The 19794-nt window shown below is 45.0% G+C and overlaps 1 pseudogene; it reads left to right on the forward strand.

Annotated features, from left to right (window-relative positions):
• Positions 1-325: 325 nt before the first annotated feature.
• LOC124018215 lies at positions 326-13128 on the forward strand (annotated as a pseudogene).
• The last annotated feature ends 6666 nt before the right edge of the window (positions 13129-19794 follow it).

Below are 19794 nucleotides of genomic sequence, written 5' to 3' on the forward strand. Positions count from 1 at the left end.
GTAACAGACCTCTAGCTTCTACACCACATCCCCCCTTCTCCTGCTCTAACATGAGACCTCATCAGTACTCATTTTGGGTGCTGGTACTGTTTATATTTAGGTGCTGGAACATTAAGCCAATATTCTATAAGAGGTGAACTCAACCAGTAGAAAGTTAGAGGTGATATTATAGGACACTATGTGTAACGTTGCTGCTCTGTCAGCAGTTTCCTGTGGAGTTTTTTTTAACATGTTAGTTTGCTGTAGTGTGTTCAACCACTGATCCAAGATAAGTTGCTAAGAAGTTAATCTCACATCATTGAAGTTAAGACGTAATGAGAGAGGAGTCATAAAGCCTAGCAGTATTTTCCACTCTTCAGTCCACTCTTTATGACAGCAGACTGTGGAGCCCCAGTTAGAGACAGATATGATACCTGCAGTGGTACTGATGACCCTGTTGTGGAGCACAGGTAGGATGCTGTTATACTGATATACACTTGTGACAGTTACTGAGATATGTTTTGATATTGTAAGATATATTATAATTTGCAGGGTTAGTAAAATAACATACAACTGGAAGCAGACAGTAAAAATGTGTCTCAAAGCAGGACAATGATGTGATCACCTGTAAATGTACTTTACTGTAGTCTAACTGTCCATCTGGGGACAGGCACTAATGTCAGTTAAGTTGTGATGGTGTCCTGCATCTGACTGTTGTATATTCAGTGTGTCAATGATTGATTGTATCTGTCTCTATGTAAATTAATGAGAGTATATATTATGTATTATATTGGTGTTATGTTAGAGTAGGAGAAGGGAGGGGTGGAGATGCTAGAGGTCTATTAGCTAAGTCAAGATCAACCGGTCCAACACTATACGTCACGAAGAGAGAGAGAATGAGAGAATGAGAGAGAGAGAGAGAGAGAGAGAGAGAGAGAGAGAGAGAGAGAGAGTGAGGGGTGGGGAGAGAGATTTGAGGAGGAGGAGAGAGGGGGGAGAGGAGGGTTGGGGATAGAGAACGGGGGGAGAGAGAAAGGGAGGGGCGATGGGAAAGGAGGGCATAGAGCAAGATAGGTGAGAGAGGAGGGGTGGGGAGAGAGATTTGAGAAGGAGAAAAGAGGGAAGGGAAGAGGAGAGAGGAGGGTAGGGGATAGAGGGTAGGGTAGAGAGAAGGGGAGTGGAGAAAGGAGGGAAGGGGAGAGGAGAGAGGAGGGTAGGGGATAGAAGGTAGGGTAGAGAGAAGGGGAGTGGAGAAAGGAGGGAAGGGGAGAGTGGAGGGTAGGAGAGAGAAGGGTAGAGTAGAGACGATGGGAGGGGAGGGGATAGAGAGATTTGCAGAGGAGAGAAGAGGGTAGGGGAGAGAGGAGGGTGGAGGAGAGAGGAGGGTAGGGGAGAGAGGAGGGTAGGGGAGAGAGGAGGGTGGAGGAGAGAGTAGGGTAGGGGAGAGAGGAGGGTGGAGGAGAGATGGGGAATGTGTTTACACATGGGTGTTGTTGCACCATACCAACGATAATCCTGTCTTCCCCATCACATCTTGAAAGGTCATGTTGATGTTCATTTAACCTCTGTCTCTCTCTTCCTCTGACTCCTCCCTCTCTCTCTCTCTGTCTCTCTCTCCCTTTCTCCTCTGTCTCTCTCTTTCTCCTCAGATCTCCAGGCTCAAAGCGTCAGTCCACCAGGTAGGTAGAGTATAAATCTACAGTGATTATAGCAGTTCAATATTAGTAAACTTTATTATCCCACATGAAGAAAGTCATGTGTCCACACAAACCATTCTAAAACCCAATAACAAGTAGTGTTTTATGGAACTACTTATACTTGACATATTATATATTATATTGGTCTGATGTTAGAGTAGGAGAAGGGGGGTGTAGATGATAGAGGTATGTTACCAAGGCAACAGGTCTGATGCTGTCTGTCAGGAAGAGAGAGAGAGGAACAGAGAGAGAGAGAGAGAAGGCGTGGAGAGAAAGTGAGATGTCAACAGAGATAGGGCTGACAGACTAACATGCAGCCAACTGAATATCTTGTCTTTACTGACTTCTCACCAGTGATGTCATCATAACCAGCAACCTTTTCCACTCTTGGTCCGGCTCAGCTTGACCCTGACCTCTGATATTAATGATTTAAAAAATGATGTAAAAAAAATTAAATTCGATTTAATCTCATCTGCAAAGAGAGTTACACATTTGCATGGAAGGGAATGTATACTACATGACCAAAAGTATGTGGACACCTGCTCATCTAACATCTCATTCCAAAATCATGGGCATATAGCTATAACAGCCCCTCTCAGAAGAGACCCTCTCAGAAGACACCCCTGTTTTGCGAAGACTTTCCACTAGATGATGGAACATTGCTGCAGGGACTTGCTTCCATTCAGCCACAACAGCATTAGTGAGGTTGGGCGATTAGGCCTGGCTCGCAGTCAACGTTTCAATTCATCCCTAAAGGTATTCAATGGGGTTTAGGTCAGGGCTCTGTGAAGGCCAGTAAAGTTCTTCCACATCGATCTCAACAAACTATTTCTGTATGGACCTCGCTTTGTGCACAGGGGCATTGTCATGCTGAAACAGGAAAGGGCCTTCCCCAAACTGTTGCCACAAAGTTGGAAACACAGAATAGTCTAGAATGTCATTGTATGCTGTAGCGATTGGATTTCCATTCAATGAAACTAAGTGACCTAACCCGATCCATTAAAAACAACCCCAGACCATTATTCCTCCTCCACCAAACTTTACAGTTGGCACCATGTTTTGGGGCAGGTAGCGTCTCCTGGCATCTGCCAAACCCAGGTTTGTGGTACGGACTGCCAGATGGTGAAACGAGATTCATCACTCCAGAGAAAGTGTTTCCACTCCAGCAGACGCTTGGCATTGCACATGGTGATCTTAGGCTTGTGTGCTGCTGCTCTGCTGTAGAAACCCATTTCATGAAGCTCCAGACGAACAGTTCTTGTGCTGAAGTTTCTTCCAGAGGAAGTTTGGAATTCGGAAGTGAGTGTTGCAACCGAGGACAGATGATTTTTCATTTTAATAATTTTAGTCAATAAGATTCTTGCTACGTAAGCTTAACTTTCTGAACATTTGAGACGTGTAGTCCACTTGTCATTCCAATCTCCTTTGCATTAGCGTAGCCTCTTCTGTAGCCTGTCAACTATGTGTCTGTCTATCCCTGTTCTCTCCTCTCTGCACAGACCATACAAACGCTCCACACCGCGTGGCCGCGGCCACCATAATCTGGTGGTCCCAGCGCGCACGACCCACGTGGAGTTCCAGGTCTCCGGTAGCCTCTGGAACTGCCGATCTGCGGCCAACAAGGCAGAGTTCATCTCAGCCTATGCCTCCCTCCAGTCCCTCGACTTCTTGGCACTGACGGAAACATGGATCACCACAGATAACACTGCCACTCCTACTGCTCTCTCTTCGTCCGCCCACGTGTTCTCGCACACCCCGAGAGCTTCTGGTCAGCGGGGTGGTGGCACCGGGATCCTCATCTCTCCCAATTGGTCATTCTCTCTTTCTCCCCTTACCCATCTGTCTATCGCCTCCTTTGAATTCCATGCTGTCACAGTTACCAGCCCTTTCAAGCTTAACATCCTTATCATTTATCGCCCTCCAGGTTCCCTCGGAGAGTTCATCAATGAGCTTGATGCCTTGATAAGCTCCTTTCCTGAGGACGGCTCACCTCTCACAGTGCTGGGCGACTTTAACCTCCCCACGTCTACCTTTGACTCATTCCTCTCTGCCTCCTTCTTTCCACTCCTCTCCACTTTTGACCTCACCCTCTCACCTTCCCCCCTACTCACAAGGCAGGCAATACGCTCGACCTCATCTTTACTAGATGCTGTTCTTCCACTAACCTCATTGCAACTCCCCTCCAAGTCTCCGACCACTACCTTGTATCCTTTTCCCTCTCGCTCTCATCCAACACTTACCACACTGCCCCTACTCGGATGGTATCGCGCCGTCCCAACCTTCGCTCTCTCTCCCCAGCTACTCTCTCCTCTTCCATCCTATCATCTCTTCCCTCTGCTCAAACCTTCTCCAACCTATCTCCTGATTCTGCCTCCTCAACCCTCCTCTCCTCCCTTTCTGCATCCTTTGACTCTCTATGCACCCTATCCTCCAGGCCGGCTCGGTCCTACCCTCCCGCTCCGTGGCTCGACGACTCATTGCGAGCTCACAGAACAGGGCTCCGGGCAGCCGAGCGGAAATGGAGGAAAACTCGCCTCCCTGCGGACCTGGCATCCTTTCGCTCCCTCCTCTCTACATTTTCCTCTTCTGTCTCTGCTGCTAAAGCCACTTTCTACCACTCTAAATTCCAAGCTTCTGCCTCTAACCCTAGGAAGCTCTTTGCCACCTTCTCCTCCCTCCTGAATCCTCCCCCCCCTCCTCCCTCTCTGCAGATGACTTCGTCAACCATTTTGAAAAGAAGGTCGACGACATCCGATCCTCGTTTGCTAAGTCAAACGACACCGCTGGTTCTGCTCACACTGCCCTACCCTGTGCTCTGACTCTCTTTTCCCCTCTCTCTCCAGATGAAATCTCGCGTCTTGTGACGGCCGGCCGCCCAACAACCTGCCCGCTTGACCCTATCCCCTCCTCTCTTCTCCAGACCATTTCTGGAGACCTTCTCCCTTACCTCACCTCGCTCATCAACTCATCCCTGACCGCTGGCTACGTCCCTTCCGTAATTCAAGAGAGCGAGAGTTGCACCCCTTCTGAAAAAACCTACACTCGATCCCTCCGATGTCAACAACTACAGACCAGTATCCCTTCTTTCTTTTCTCCCCAAAACTCTTGAACGTGCTGTCCTTGGCCAGCTCTCCCGCTATCTCTCTCAGAATGACCTTCTTGATCCAAATCAGTCAGGTTTCAAGACTAGTCATTCAACTGAGACTGCTCTTCTCTGTATCACGGAGGCGCTCCGCACCGCTAAAGCTAACTCTCTCTCCTCTGCTCTCATCCTTCTAGACCTATCGGCTGCCTTCGATACTGTGAACCATCAGATCCTCCTCTCCACCCTCTCCGAGTTGGGCATCTCCGGCGCGGCCCACGCTTGGATTGCGTCCTACCTGACAGGTCGCTCCTACCAGGTGGCGTGGCGAGAATCTGTCTCCTCATCACGCGCTCTCACCACTGGTGTCCCCCAGGGCTCTGTTCTAGGCCCTCTCCTATTCTCGCTATACACCAAGTCACTTGGCTCTGTCATAACCTCACATGGTCTCTCCTATCATTGCTATGCAGACGACACACAATTAATCTTCTCCTTTCCCCCTTCTGATGACCAGGTGGCGAATCGCATCTCTGCATGTCTGGCAGACATATCAGTGTGGATGACGGATCACCACCTCAAGCTGAACCTCGGCAAGACGGAGCTGCTCTTCCTCCCGGGGAAGGACTGCCCGTTCCATGATCTCGCCATCACGGTTGACAACTCCATTGTGTCCTCCTCCCAGAGCGCTAAGAACCTTGGCGTGATCCTGGACAACACCCTGTCGTTCTCAACTAACATCAAGGCGGTGGCCCGTTCCTGTAGGTTCATGCTCTACAACATCCGCAGAGTACGACCCTGCCTCACACAGGAAGCGGCACAGGTCCTAATCCAGGCACTTGTCATCTCCCGTCTGGATTACTGCAACTCGCTGTTGGCTGGGCTCCCTGCCTGTGCCATTAAACGCCTACAACTCATCCAGAACGCCGCAGCCCGTCTGGTGTTCAACCTTCCCAAGTTCTCTCACGTCACCCCGCTCCTCCGCTCTCTCCACTGGCTTCCAGTTGAAGCTCGCATCCGCTACAAGACCATGGTGCTTGCCTACGGAGCTGTGAGGGGAACGGCACCTCAGTACCTCCAGGCTCTGATCAGGCCCTACACCCAAACAAGGGCACTGCGTTCATCCACCTCTGGCCTGCTCGCCTCCCTACCACTGAGGAAGTACAGTTCCCGCTCAGCCCAGTCAAAACTGTTCGCTGCTCTGGCCCCCCAATGGTGGAACAAACTCCCTCACGACGCCAGGACAGCGGAGTCAATCACCACCTTCCGGAGACACCTGAAACCCCACCTCTTTAAGGAATACCTAGGATAGGATAAAGTAATCCTTCTCACCCCCCCCCTTTAAGATTCAGATGCACTATTGTAAAGTGACTGTTCCACTGGATGTCATAAGGTGAATGCACCAATTTGTAAGTCACTCTGGATAAGAGCTTCTGCTAAATGACTTAAATGTAAATGTAATGTAATGTAATGATTTTTACACGCGACGAACTTCAGCACTCGCGGTCCCGTTCTGTGAGCTTGTGTGAACTACCACTTCGAGGCTAAGCCACTGCTGAGGAGACAGGGGAGGAGGGAGAGAGAGAGAGAGATAGTTCTTACTCACTGACAGACTGAGGAGGAGACAGGGGAGGAGGGAGAGAGAGAGATAGTTCTTACTCACTGACAGACTGAGGAGGAGACAGGGGATGACGGAGAGAGAGAGAAATAGGAGAGAGAGATAGTTCCTACTCACTGACAGACTGAGGAGGAGACAGGGGAGGAGGGAGAGAGAGAGAGAGTTTCTACTCACTGACAGACTGAGGAGGAGACAGGGGAGGAGGGAGAGAGAGAGAGAGAGATAGTTCTTACTCACTAACAGACTGAGGAGGAGACAGGGGAGGAGGGAGAGAGAGAGAGATAGTTCTTACTCACTGACAGCCTGAGGAGGAGACAGGGGAGGAGGGAGAGAGAGAGATAGGAGAGAGAGATAGTTCCTACTCACTGACAGACTGAGGAGGAGACAGGGGAGGAGGGAGAGAGATAGTTCTTACTCACTGACAGACTGAGGAGGAGACAGGGGAGGAGGGAGAGAGAGATATAGGAGAGAGAGAGAGAGATAGTTCTTACTCACTGACAGACTGAGGAGGAGACAGGGGAGGAGGGAGAGAGAGATAGGAGAGAGAGATAGTTCTTACTCACTGACAGACTGAGGAGGAGACAGGGGAGGAGGGAGAGAGAGAGAGATAGTTCTTACTCACTGACAGACTGAGGAGGAGACAGGGGAGGAGGGAGAGAGAGATAGTTCTTACTCACTGACAGACTGAGGAGGAGACAGGGGAGGAGGGAGAGAGAGAGAGATAGTTCTTACTCACTGACAGACTGAGGAGGAGACAGGGGAGAAGGGAGAGAGAGATAGTTCTTACTCACTGACAGACTGAGGAGGAGACAGGGGAGGAGGGAGAGAGAGAGAGAGAGAGAGAGAGAGAGAGAGAGAGAGAGAGAGAGAGAGAGAGATCTTACTCACTGACAGACTGAGGAGGAGACAGGGGAGAAGGGAGAGAGAGATAGTTCTTACTAACAGACTGGGTTGGTAGAAGGAGACAGGGGAGGAGAGAGAGACAAACATTTAAATCAAATGAATATCTTTTCATTAGTGACTTCTCACCAGTGATGTCATCATAACCAGTAACCTGTTCCTATCCTGGCCCAGCCTGACCCTGACATATAGCATCAGGCCTGTTGAGTTGACTTGGGTAACAGAGAAAGGGAGGGGCGAGAGAGGAGGGTTGGGGAGAGAGAAAGGGAGGGGAGAGAGAGGAGGGTTGGGGAGAGAGAAAGGGAGGGGAGAGAGAAAGGGAGGGGTGAGAGAGGAGGGTTGGGGAGAGAGAAAGGGAGGGGAGAGAGAGGAGGGTTGGGGAGAGAGAAAGGGAGGGGAGAGAGAGGAGGGTTGGGGAGAGAGAAAGGGAGGGGAGAGAGAAAGGGAGGGGAGAGAGAAAGGGAGGGGAGAGAGAAAGGGATGGGTGAGAGAGAAGGGTTGGGGAGAGAGAAAGGGAGGGGAGAGAGAAAGGGAGGGGTGAGAGAAAGGGAGGGGAGAGAGAAAGGGAGGGGGGAGAGAGGAGGGTTGGGGAGAGAGAAAGGGAGGGGAGAGAGAAAGGGAGGGGTGAGAGAGGAGAGTTGGGGAGAGAGAAAGGGAGGGGAGAGAGAGGAGGGTTGGGGAGAGTGAAAGGGAGGGGAGAGAGAGGAGGGTTGGGGAGAGAGAAAGGGAGGGGAGAGAGAAAGGGAGGGGAGAGAGAAAGGGATGGGTGAGAGAGGAGGGTTGGGGAGAGAGAAAGGGAGGGGAGAGAGAAAGGGAGGGGAGAGAGAAAGGGAGGGGTGAGAGAAAGGGAGGGGAGAGAGAAAGGGAGGGGAGAGAGAAAGGGAGGGGGAGAGAGGAGGGTTGGGGAGAGAGAAAGGGAGGGGAGAGAGAAAGGGAGGGGAGAGAGAAAGGGAGGGAGAGAGAAATGGAGGGGAGAGAGGAGGGTAGGGGAGAGAGGAGGGTGGAGGAGAGAGGAGGGTAGGGGAGAGAGGAGGGTGGAGGAGAGACGGCGAATGTGTTTACACATGGGTGTTGTTGCACCATACCAACGATAATCCTGTCTTCCCCATCACATCTTGAAAGGTCATGTTGATGTTCATTTAACCTCTGTCTCTCTCTTCCTCTGACTCCTCCCTTTCTCCTCCCTTTCTCTCTCTCTCTTTCTCCTCAGATCTCCAGGCTCAAAGCGTCAGTCCACCAGGTAGGTAGAGTATAAATCTACAGTGATTATAGCAGTTCAATATTAGTCAACTTTAATATCACACATGGAGAAATTCATGTGTCCATACAAACCATTCTAAACCCCAATAACAAGTAGTGTTTTATGGAACTACTAATACTTGTCAACCACAAAGCATCACTGCTGTTAGAATAACAGAATCACTGTCATCATCTGTCCTCACCACTGTGTTTTCCTCTCTGCTGTTTACAGCTGAAGACTCAGTCAGACTGGTGAATGGGACCACTTCCTGTTCTGGGACAGTGGAAGTCTTATATGAAGGAGAGTGGTCAGTTCTATGTCCGAGGTTGTGGAGCATAATGAGAGAGACTAAGGTTGTGTGTAGAGAACTGGACTGTGGGAATCCTGTAGCTGAATCTGGAGGAGGTCTGGTTGAAGATGGAAGAAGAGGAGTCAGACTGGGTGGTTGCAGGGGAGATGAGTCTTCTATTATAGAGTGTGGCATCACAGAAAGATATCCTGGTTTCTGTTTGGGTGGATATTATCATCATGTGACCTGTTCAGGTAAGAGACTGGTCATATTGAGAGATTTATTTATACATTATTTAATATTACCATGTATCATGTTTTATGTGTTTTTAATTCATTTAAATAGAGGGAGAGATGTCAGATGTATTTAAACATTATATTTGTGTTTGTCATATTGGTTTATGGGAGATGTTCATGGGCAGATCATTGTAGTTCAGATGGTACTGAAGTGAAGCTGCCTGATGGATGTCCAGCTGTTGATTTTCTATAAAGTGAAGTGAACTTATTCCTGTCTCCTGCCTGCATTATTCCCAACCCGATGCTGAGTGACTAAGAACCCATTTCTACCTCTTACAGTATCAAGCATAGCAAACTACAATCTTTTATCCAACATATTTGTGTTTAGTCCTTGACAGTGTCATCAACAAAACTGATTGAATGTTCAACCAACTCTTTTTCTCCAGAGTCTGTGCGGCTTGTGGATGGAGCTGGTCTCTGCTCTGGGAGAGTGGAGGTGAAGTCCAATCAGTCCTGGGCCTCAGTGTGTGAAGCTGACTTTGACCGGCAGGATGCAGAGGTAGTCTGTAGGGATGTTGGCTGTGGGGCTCCTGCAGCTCTACAGGGGGGGCTCTATGGAGAAGGTGAGGGTCAGACCTGGGATAAAGAGTTCCAGTGTAAAGGCAAAGAGTCCCTTCTCCTGGACTGTGACACCTCAGACAGAGAGAACAACACCTGCCTACCTGGTAATGCTGTTGGACTCACCTGCTCAGGTAAGAAACAGTTTGTCACTCAATCAACATTGTTTCTCACCTGGAGTGAAGAATATGAGAGACAATATGGGTGTGTTTTAGTGAGAAAATAGTCAGATTACTGTCTCTCTCTCCTCTTTTCTCAGAGCCTGATGATGTGAGGCTGGTGGGAGGAGGCAGTCGCTGTGCTGGTGGAGTGGAGTGGTACGACCAGGGAGAGTGGAGGACTGTGGGAACTTTCTCTGACGTGATGTCTATAGCTGTAGTAGTGTGTAGACAGATGGGTTGTGGCTCCACTGTTTCATCACTACCTGGAAACACCACTAGAGGGTTTGGAGTTTCCTGTTCTGGGTCTGAGTCTTCACTGAGGGAGTGTAGAAGAACATATGATCTCTCTCCTGGACTCACAGTCATCTGCTCAGGTAATAACAAGATACACTATATTACCAAAAGTATGTGGACATTAGTGGGTTCGGCTATTTCACCCACACCTGTAGCTGACAGGTGTATAATATCGACCACACAGCCATGCAATCTCCATAGACAAACATCGGCAGTAAAAATTTCTTTCAACGTTGCACGTCTAGGAGCAACAACGGCTCAGCTGCGAAGTGGTAGACCACAAAAACTCACAGAACGAACCTCAGAAGCGCATAAAGCATAAAAATATATGATTGAAAAACTCACTGCTGAGTTCCACATGCTTTTGTCCATGTATTATATCTCCTTCCTGGACTCACAGTGATCTGATCAGGAAATATCAACATATTATAATTATATTCAACTGATTTCCTTCATTCATACAACTTCCTCTGCACCTCTCATGATGACTGTTTAGCTTGTCAGTCTGCATTACTAAATAGATCACTCAGTCAAGTAGGAATCAAATACAACTTAAATATCCCAGAATGCTTTGTATTTGAGTGTTATCTCAGTGAACGTCTCTACTCACTACCACTGTCACAAAGAGAGGAGGAGGGAGGAGGAGAGGAAGAGGGAGATATGGGAGACATCAAATAAATTTTTATCACTGAGTTCTCACCAGTGATGTCATCAAAACCAGTAACATTTTCTCCTCTTGGCCCATCCTGACCCTGACATACAGCATCAGACCTTGTAGATCAGATGTTACTGAAGTGAAGCTGCCTGATGGATGTCCAGCTGTTTATTTTCTATAAAGTGAAGTGCATTTATTCCTGTCTCCTGCCTGCATTATTCCCAACCCGATCCTGAGTGACTAAGAACCCATTTCTACCTCTTACAGTATCAAACATAACAAACTACAATCTTTTATCCAACATATTTGTGTTTAGTCCTTGACAGTGTCATCAACAAAACTGATTGAATGTTCAACCAACTCTTTTTCTCCAGTGTCTGTGCGGCTTGTGGATGGAGCTGGTCTCTGCTCTGGGAGAGTGGAGGTGAAGTCCAATCAGTCCTGGGCCTCAGTGTGTGAAGCTGACTTTGACCGGCAGGATGCAGAGGTAGTCTGTAGGGATGTTGGCTGTGGGGCTCCTGCAGCTCTACAGGGGGGGCTCTATGGAGAAGGTGAGGGTCAGACCTGGGATAAAGAGTTCCAGTGTAAAGGCAATGAGTCCCTTCTCCTGGACTGTGACACCTCAGACAGAGAGAACAACACCTGCCTACCTGGTAATGCTGTTGGACTCACCTGCTCAGGTAAGAAACAGTTTGTCACTCAATCAACATTGTTTCTCACCTGGAGTGAAGAATATGAGAGACAATATAGGTGTGTTTTAGTGAGAAAATAGTCAGATTACTGTCTCTCTCTTTTCTTTTCTCAGAGCCTGATGATGTGAGGCTGGTGGGAGGAGGCAGTCGCTGTGCTGGTGGAGTGGAGTGGTACGACCAGGGAGAGTGGAGGATTGTGGGAGCTGATGACTGGGGACCAGGAGGATGTAGCTGCAGTAGTGTGTAGACAGCTGGGTTGTGGCTCCACTGTTTCAGTACTACCTGGAAACACCACTAGAGGGTTTGGAGTTACATGTTCTGGGTCTGAGTCTTCACTGAGGGAGTGTTTTAGAAGTTATGATCTCCTTCCTGAACTCACAGTGATCTGCTCAGGTAATAACAACATATTATAATTATATTCAACTGATTTCCTTCATTCATACAACTTCCTCTGCACCTCTCATGATGACTGTTTAGCTTGTAAATCTGCTTTACAAAATAGATCACTCAGTCAAGTAGGAATCAAATACAACTTAAATATCCCAGAATGCTTTTGTATGTGAGTGTTATCTCAGTGAACGTCTCTACTCACTACCACTGTCACATGTCATGTTATTGTCACATCTAAATGAGGAAAGTAGTTGAGGAGCTACGTTTTCTTTTTCTCTCCTCTTGTTCCAGATGTCCTGCTTCAGCCTGATATCAACATATGTTGTCTCAGTGACTGTAGGCCCACTACTCATGTTGCCCTGTGAGGGAGGGTGGCTGGCACTGTTACATGCTGATGTTATTGTCATATCTATAGGAAACTAGTTGAAGAGGTTTTTCTTGTTCTCTTTTATTGTTACAGATCTCCTGGTCCAGCCTGATATCTTCCTGACTGACCCAATGGGAGGGGTCTTCAGGGGCCACCAGGGGCCCGAGATGTTCAGGGGCTACAACTTCACCATCACCTGCTCCACTCAGCCACAGTACCCAGGAGGCTCCTTCCTCCTCACGTTCACCGGCTCCAACAGAACCCAGACCCAGCCAGCTGTCAATCACTCTGCTGCCTTCCTCTTCCCTGCTGCAGATGACTCCCACCAAGGGAACTACAGCTGTGTTTATGACAATTATGTTTTCTCTCATAATTTCTCCTCTGAGAGTGAGCTCCTCTCCCTCACCATCACAGGTAACTGAACAGGAACCAGACTTATAACTTTGTCATTGACAGATTTCCCACAGATCTATGTGAAGATGATCAGTCCCCTCATCAAAGGTGTTTCTGTTTGCAGCCTCTCCTCTGCCAGCCTTCATCATCAGACACGTTGTAGTGCTGCTGATCCTACTGACAACAATCACCACCTCCTACCTGTACTACAAGGTAAAGACATTTACTCAGACATTACAAGTCATTTAAACTAGAGGGAGAGGGAGGGGGAGAGAATGGAGATACTAGAGAGTAAATGTCTGACTGTTGGTGCTGTGTCTCTCTAGCCCACCAGGAGGCAGAAGAGAGTGAACAGGGTGAGCAGCATGGATCTTTATGTCAATGCCATGGAGATGGTCTCTCTGAGCTCCAGAGCTGAAGCTGGACCGGGAGAGGAGAGAGCAGCCCAGGGGACGGAGTAGGAGTAGAATGAAGCTGACCCTACAGGCTGATCTTGGGTCAGTTTTGTGTTTTAAATCGATGGTCAGCAGTGGACTGGTGTTTAAAATGTGGTGACAAACCTGAAGTGATTCTAATTTTAATAACAAGTTCAGAATTAGTTTAACTTTCTAGAACCTTGGAAGAAATCTAAAAGGAGTGATTGCAACCACCATTATTCATTTAGTTAGAAACATGGGGTAACATGGGGTTTGGGTAACATGGGGTTTTGGGTAACATGGGGTTTGGGTAACATGGGTTTTGGGTAACATGGGGTTTTGGGTAACATGGGTTTTGGGTAACATGGGGTTTTGGGTAACATGGGGTTTTGGGTAACATGGGGTTTTGGATAACATGGGGTTTTGGGTAACATGGGGTTTTGGGTAACATGGGGTTTTGGGTAACATGGGGTTTTGGAAAAAATGGGGTTTTGGGGTAACATGGGGTTTTGGGTAACATGGGGTTTGGGTAACATGGGGTTTTGGGTAACATGTGGTTTTGCGTAACATGGGGTTTTGGGTAACATGGGGTTTTGGGTAACATGGGGTTTTGGGAAAAATGGGATTTGGGGTAACATGGGGTTTGGGTATGTCGTGGAAATTTCCTTTTACCAAATCATGGGAGCAAACCACACACACAAGTCAGAGTTAGTTATAAAACTCCATCTTTAATTATATCAGCTCTATCACAATCCTGTGACTCTCAGATAAATTCAGTGTCTCCCCAGTGAATTCTCAGAGAGCCCATTACAATGCAACTGAGTTTTTTAATAGCAAAGACACCCATAGTCAGTCAGCATAGACATAACTCATCGTTCAGCTTTGTCTCCTTTCCCAAACCCCAGAACCATAAACCAAATCCTCCATATCAACAGGCATATATCAAATTGTCATTTAGATACAACCACTTTAAATACAAACTCCTGGACAAACTCACGGAGAGGAGAATGAGGCTATAGGTTAAGATAGAAACAACATAAGAGGGAGCATAGAATGATTCCAGACACTGCAACCCCTTCTTTCCCCACTGGGAAAGGTAGGGAGTAAAATATATGTTTACACATGATGACACTTTGACCTCTCCCCTCTCTGTGGCCCATGCAACTTAGTCCTGACATAGAACAGATAACTGCCAATGGCCACCACTATAGTACAACAAAATACATTCTTATGAGAAATAACTCATAAGCATATCATGAAAATAACACATCTTATCTATGTTACTCAACTAATTCTGATAATTCCACAACAGGTTTTGGGGAACATGGGGTTTGGGGGAACATGTTGTTTGGGTAACATGGGATTTTGTTAACATGGGAATGGGGTAACATGGGATTTTGGTAACAATCGGTTTGTAATTATTTTAAGAGAGCAGCTAATTACGTCTGTTTCATGTTCCAGTATTGCTTCTCATCTTTATTTTTTTTTTGATCTTATGTCTCTTAGATTCTTTATCTTATTTAGTAGTATCTTAGATTCTTTATCTTATTTAGTGTCTCTTAGATTCTTTATCTTATTTAGTGTCTCTTAGATTCTTTATCTTATTTAGTGTCTCTTAGATTCTTTATCTTATTTAGTGTCTCTTAGATTCTTTATCTTATTTAAGTGTTATTAGATTCTTTATCTTATTTAGTGTCTCTTAGATTCTTTATCTTATTTAGTGTCTCTTAGATTCTTTATCTTATTTAGTGTCTCTTAGATTCTTTATCTTATTTAGTGTCTCTTAGATTCTTGTTTATTCTTATTTAGTGTCTCTTAGATTCTTTATCTTATTTAGTGAGATCAGTCTATTTGTGATTCTTTATCTTATTTAGTGTCTCTTTATCTTATTTAGTGTCTCTTAGCTTTATCTTATTTAGTGTCTCTTAGATTCTTTATCTTATTTAGTGTCTCTTAGATTCTTTATCTTATTTAGTGTCTCTTAGATTCTTTATCTTATTTAGTGAGTCTCTCCTAGATTCTTTATCTTATTTAGTGTCTCTTAGATTCTTTATCTTATTTAGTGTCTCTTAGATTCTTTATCTTATTTAGTGTCTCTTAGATTCTTTATCTTATTTAGTGTCTCTTAGATTCTTTATCTTGAAGTGTTTTCATTATTAGTCCAGGTATTATTATAATCATCTGTTCATTCTTTGTATTTTGAAAAAAATAATAATAAAGGGGTTTGTTGTTGTTTACCTCTCATGATGTTATTGATTATAAACGTTATGATATTGATTATGATGTAGATTAGTGTTATGTTGTTAGTAGTATATAGATAATGATGTTATTGATTATAAACGTTATGATATTGATTATGATGTAAATTAGTGTAATGTTGTTAGTAGTATAGAGATGATATTGATTATTGATTATGAAGTAGATTATTGTTATGATGTTGCTCTCTAAACTGCCATGTAATCAACTGAATGCTTTTAATAAAATTACACGCTGTCAGTCTTGTGTGATTTAATTATTAGACAGACTACAACATACAGTATGACATATAAGTAGAGACATATCAGTCTGTGTGATTCTCCTCTTGGACAGACACAACATACAGTATGACATATCAGTGTGGACATATGAATTAACTGAGATCAGTCTGTGTGATTCAACCTCTTGGACAGACTACAACATACAGTATGAATTAACTGAGATCAGTCTGTGTGATTTCTCTTGGACAGACTTGGTCATTGATTCCCTGTTACAACATACAGTATGAATTAACTGAGATCAGTCTGTGTGATTCTCCTCTTGGACAGACTACAACATACAGTATGAATTAACTGAGATCAGTCTGTGTGATTCTCCTCTTGGACAGACTACAACATACAGTATGAATTAACTGAGATCAGTCTGTGTGATTCTCCTCTTGGACAGACTACAACATACAGTATGAATTAACTGGACAGACTACAACATACATTATGAATTAACTGAGTCTGTGTGATTCTCCTCTTGGACAGACTACAACATACAGTCTGTGTGATTCTCCTCTTGGACAGACTACAACATACAGTATGAATTAACTGAGATCAGTCTGTGTGATTCTCCTCTTGGACAGACTACAACATACAGTATGAATTAACTGAGATCAGTCTGTGTGATTCCCCTCTTGGACAGACTACAACATACAGTATGAATTAACTGGTCATACATTTGGCAGGAGGATAGGAAGTGCATCTCAGTTTCCACCTCATGTTGTAGGCTGGTGCACATAGCCTGTCTTCTCTGGAGAGCCAGGTACTGACCTGTATATAGTCCTGCTATTGTTATTTTACTGCTGCTCTTTAATAACTTGTTACAGGCCAACCCAGGTGGTACACTTCAGTAGGATAATAGTAGACCAACAAAGCTGTACATCAGTAGGATAATACAACAGCTGTATCAGTAGGAGTTGTTTTCAATATCAATGAAATGATGTTCAGTAGGACAATAGTCGAAGGACATTCAGTAGGAGTATTTTAATGATGTAGGACATATTCAATCAATCAGTAGGAATCAGTAGGACAATCAGTAGGACATTTTAATGGACATATCAGTAGGAATGTTTTAGGACATTGTAGTAGGACATATTAGGACATATCAGTAGGACATATCAGTAGGACATATAAGGACATTTGGACATATCAGGTGATCAATCAGTAGGACATATCAGTAGGACATATTCAATCCCAGGGGGACAAATCCAGGCTCTGTTCCCAAGAAAGTGATATGAATCACGCTGTATGATATAACAGAAAGTGACTAACACAAAATGATCTGTGTTACACATTACACTGGGGCATTCAGTGACCCACTTGAATCAAAATGTAGGATGTTTTCTACAAGTTGTATCTAACAGTGATGTAGGACATATTCAATCAGATTCAGTCAACAAAACAAATTGGTTTTGTAGGACATATTAAATGCAACTCCTCATCTCCAGACTCTCACACGCAAATCATCAACATGATATCGATGAAGTGATGAAAATGTCGAATGTTTTAACAGTGTTGATGTTCTTTTGTTTAACATTGTAGAAGGAGTATTTTAATGATGTCCTCTAAGTATTTAAATGTCACAATAGAACATACGTTTGCCCCCTGTTCAATTGATTTCTGCATGATATGGATATTAAGCCTCAGGGGAAAATCTATCTATATATAATTTCTGCATGATATAGCTGACTGTCTTCTGCAGGTTATGATCTAACCACAAAATGAGGTACAAATCAAAATATCTCCCATTTCCATGATGTTTTTCACAGATTCCGTGTGGTTTTTGAGCTGTTAGTTTCAACAGCACCAACAACCTGATTTCCCCTAATTGATATTGCTCAGTATTGTTGTTGCTGGTGCAGTTTATAAGGTGCTTGTTTAAAAACATACCAGTAATATGATTATGGCAGCTGTTTGTGTTTATATACATGTTTTATTATTCCATGTCTCACCATTAAGTTAATTATTGCCAATACATATTAACAAAGGGGTGTACATTTGATTTTCATATTTCATATTTACAATTTATGTAACAATTTAGTAATGATAATTATTTATGCAACCAGGGGTACAATTATATTGACATTGTTGCCCTGCTATAAGAATTCTCAGAAGTGCCAACCCAAATGTACTAGAGCATGACATTGGGGACTGGGCCCAGATCCAACAACATCGAGTGAACCCTGAAAAGAGAGAGAAGCTCCGCAGTGACGTGGAAAGTTACTACGGATGTTGCAGGAGTTTCCTCTTGAAATCAGACGGTGGTAAAAGGACAACTTGGTTGCTGAAATTCTCAATGGTGGGCAGTCAAACATGTTCTGCGTTTAGCCAGTGCGTTGCCATGGATCCCAATGTATTTTGATTGCAAGTTTTCTATATTGGAGATTAGTTTTGTTTGAGCTCGTTCCAAGGGGACGAGAGTTCTAGAAGCTAGTGAGATTTAGGAAGACGAGAGTTCTAGAAGCAAGTGAGATTTAGGAAGACGAGAGTTCTAGAAGCAAGTGAGATTTAGGAAGACGAGAGTTCTAGAAGCAAGTGAGATTTAGGAAGACGAGAGTTCTAGAAGATGGTGAGATTTTAAAAAATATTGTAGAAAAATATATATATATTTAGAAATATGTGTTTTCTTGTTTTTAATTGTTGACAGCCAGTAGACACCATGTTTATATTGGTGAAGGTGAAGCCTTGTAGTTTATTATAATGTGAAATGGAAGTTGTTTTTTGTTGGAGGTGAGCAAACTTGTTCGAACAAAAATATAGGATGTTTTGTTGTTAAGGGGGAAGGTGTTACAGGCTTTGGTTTGGTTAATTTTGTTGGAATTTTTTGGTTGACAGCCAGCACGTATAGACACGTCCAGCTGGTTTATAGCTGGTTGCACGTAAGCTGGTTAGCACGTCCAGCTGGTAGTTTATTATAGCTGGTTGAAAGCTGGAACGTCCAGCTGGTTTTTAGCTGGTTAGCACGTCCAGCTGGTTAGCGTAAACTAGCTGGTTAGCACGTCCAGCTGGTTAAAAATAGCTGGTTGTACGTCCAGCTGGTTAGCACGTAAGCTGGGCACGTCCAGCTGGTTACAGGCATATAGCTGGTTAGCACGTCCAGCTGGTTAGCATGTTTATGCTGGTTGCACGTCCAGCTGGTTAGCACGTATAGCTGGTTAGCACGTCCAGCTGGTTAGCACGTATAGCTGGTTAGCACGTCCAGCTGGTTAGCACGTATAGCACGTATAGCTGGTTAGCACATCCAGCTGGTTAGCACGTATAGCACGTATAGCTGGTTAGCACGTCCAGCTGGTTAGCACGTATAGCTGGTTAGCACGTATAGCTGGTTAGCACGTCCAGCTGGTTAGCACGTATAGCACGTATAGCTGGTTAGCACGTCCAGCTGGTTAGCACGTATAGCTGGTTAGCACGTCCAGCTGGTTAGCACGTATAGCTGGTTAGCACGTCCAGCTGGTTAGCACGTATAGCTGGTTAGCACGTATAGCTGGTTAGCACGTCCAGCTGGTAGGCACGTATAGCTGGTTAGCACGTCCAGCTGGTTAGCACGTATAGCACGTATAGCTGATTAGCACGTCCAGCTGGTTAGCACGTATAGCTGGTTAGCACATATAGCTGGTTAGCACGTCCAGCTGGTTAGCACGTACAACTCGTTAGCACGTAAGACGCACTGATTGGTGTCACCTCATTAGTCAGTTTGTGTTACACCTGTGCTGCTTGTCAATCTCGTTCGTGGGAAGGTGTTTCACCTGCGAAGGGTCAACAACTTTAGTTGCGCCACCTTTTTGGTTTGCTTCCTGTCTTTAAGTTTGGTGTGGGGTTTTTCTTTTGTTTGTCTCTTCTTGGGCAGATTTAGTAGCTGTCTTTTAGGTCCCAGTTGTTGTTACTAGTCAACTTTCAGTGGACACCCCCATAGTGTCTTTCAGAACCCCTCCTAAAACCCCACCTAAAACCCCACCTGTTTAGTTGCGATTGTTGCCAGTGACACTGTTAATTCCCTCTTCTATTTAAGGGACATTTCTGGGTTTTGTTGCTGAGGAATGTAACAGCAAATGATGGAGAAAAACAAGCTTATATGCTATTGCATTTCTTGACTGCCCCTGCAACACAGAAACACATTAAGTCGTATTATATAAAACACTCAAAGTAATGGATATGTATCATCTATAGCCTCAGTTACACCTGGCACCTAAATGTGACTTCTGACATCTGAAATTCACCCTCACCTTTGATGTGCATGAATCAAGTTAT

Source organism: Oncorhynchus gorbuscha, unplaced genomic scaffold, assembly GCF_021184085.1.
Source record: "Oncorhynchus gorbuscha isolate QuinsamMale2020 ecotype Even-year unplaced genomic scaffold, OgorEven_v1.0 Un_scaffold_4341, whole genome shotgun sequence".
NCBI lineage: Eukaryota > Metazoa > Chordata > Actinopteri > Salmoniformes > Salmonidae > Oncorhynchus > Oncorhynchus gorbuscha.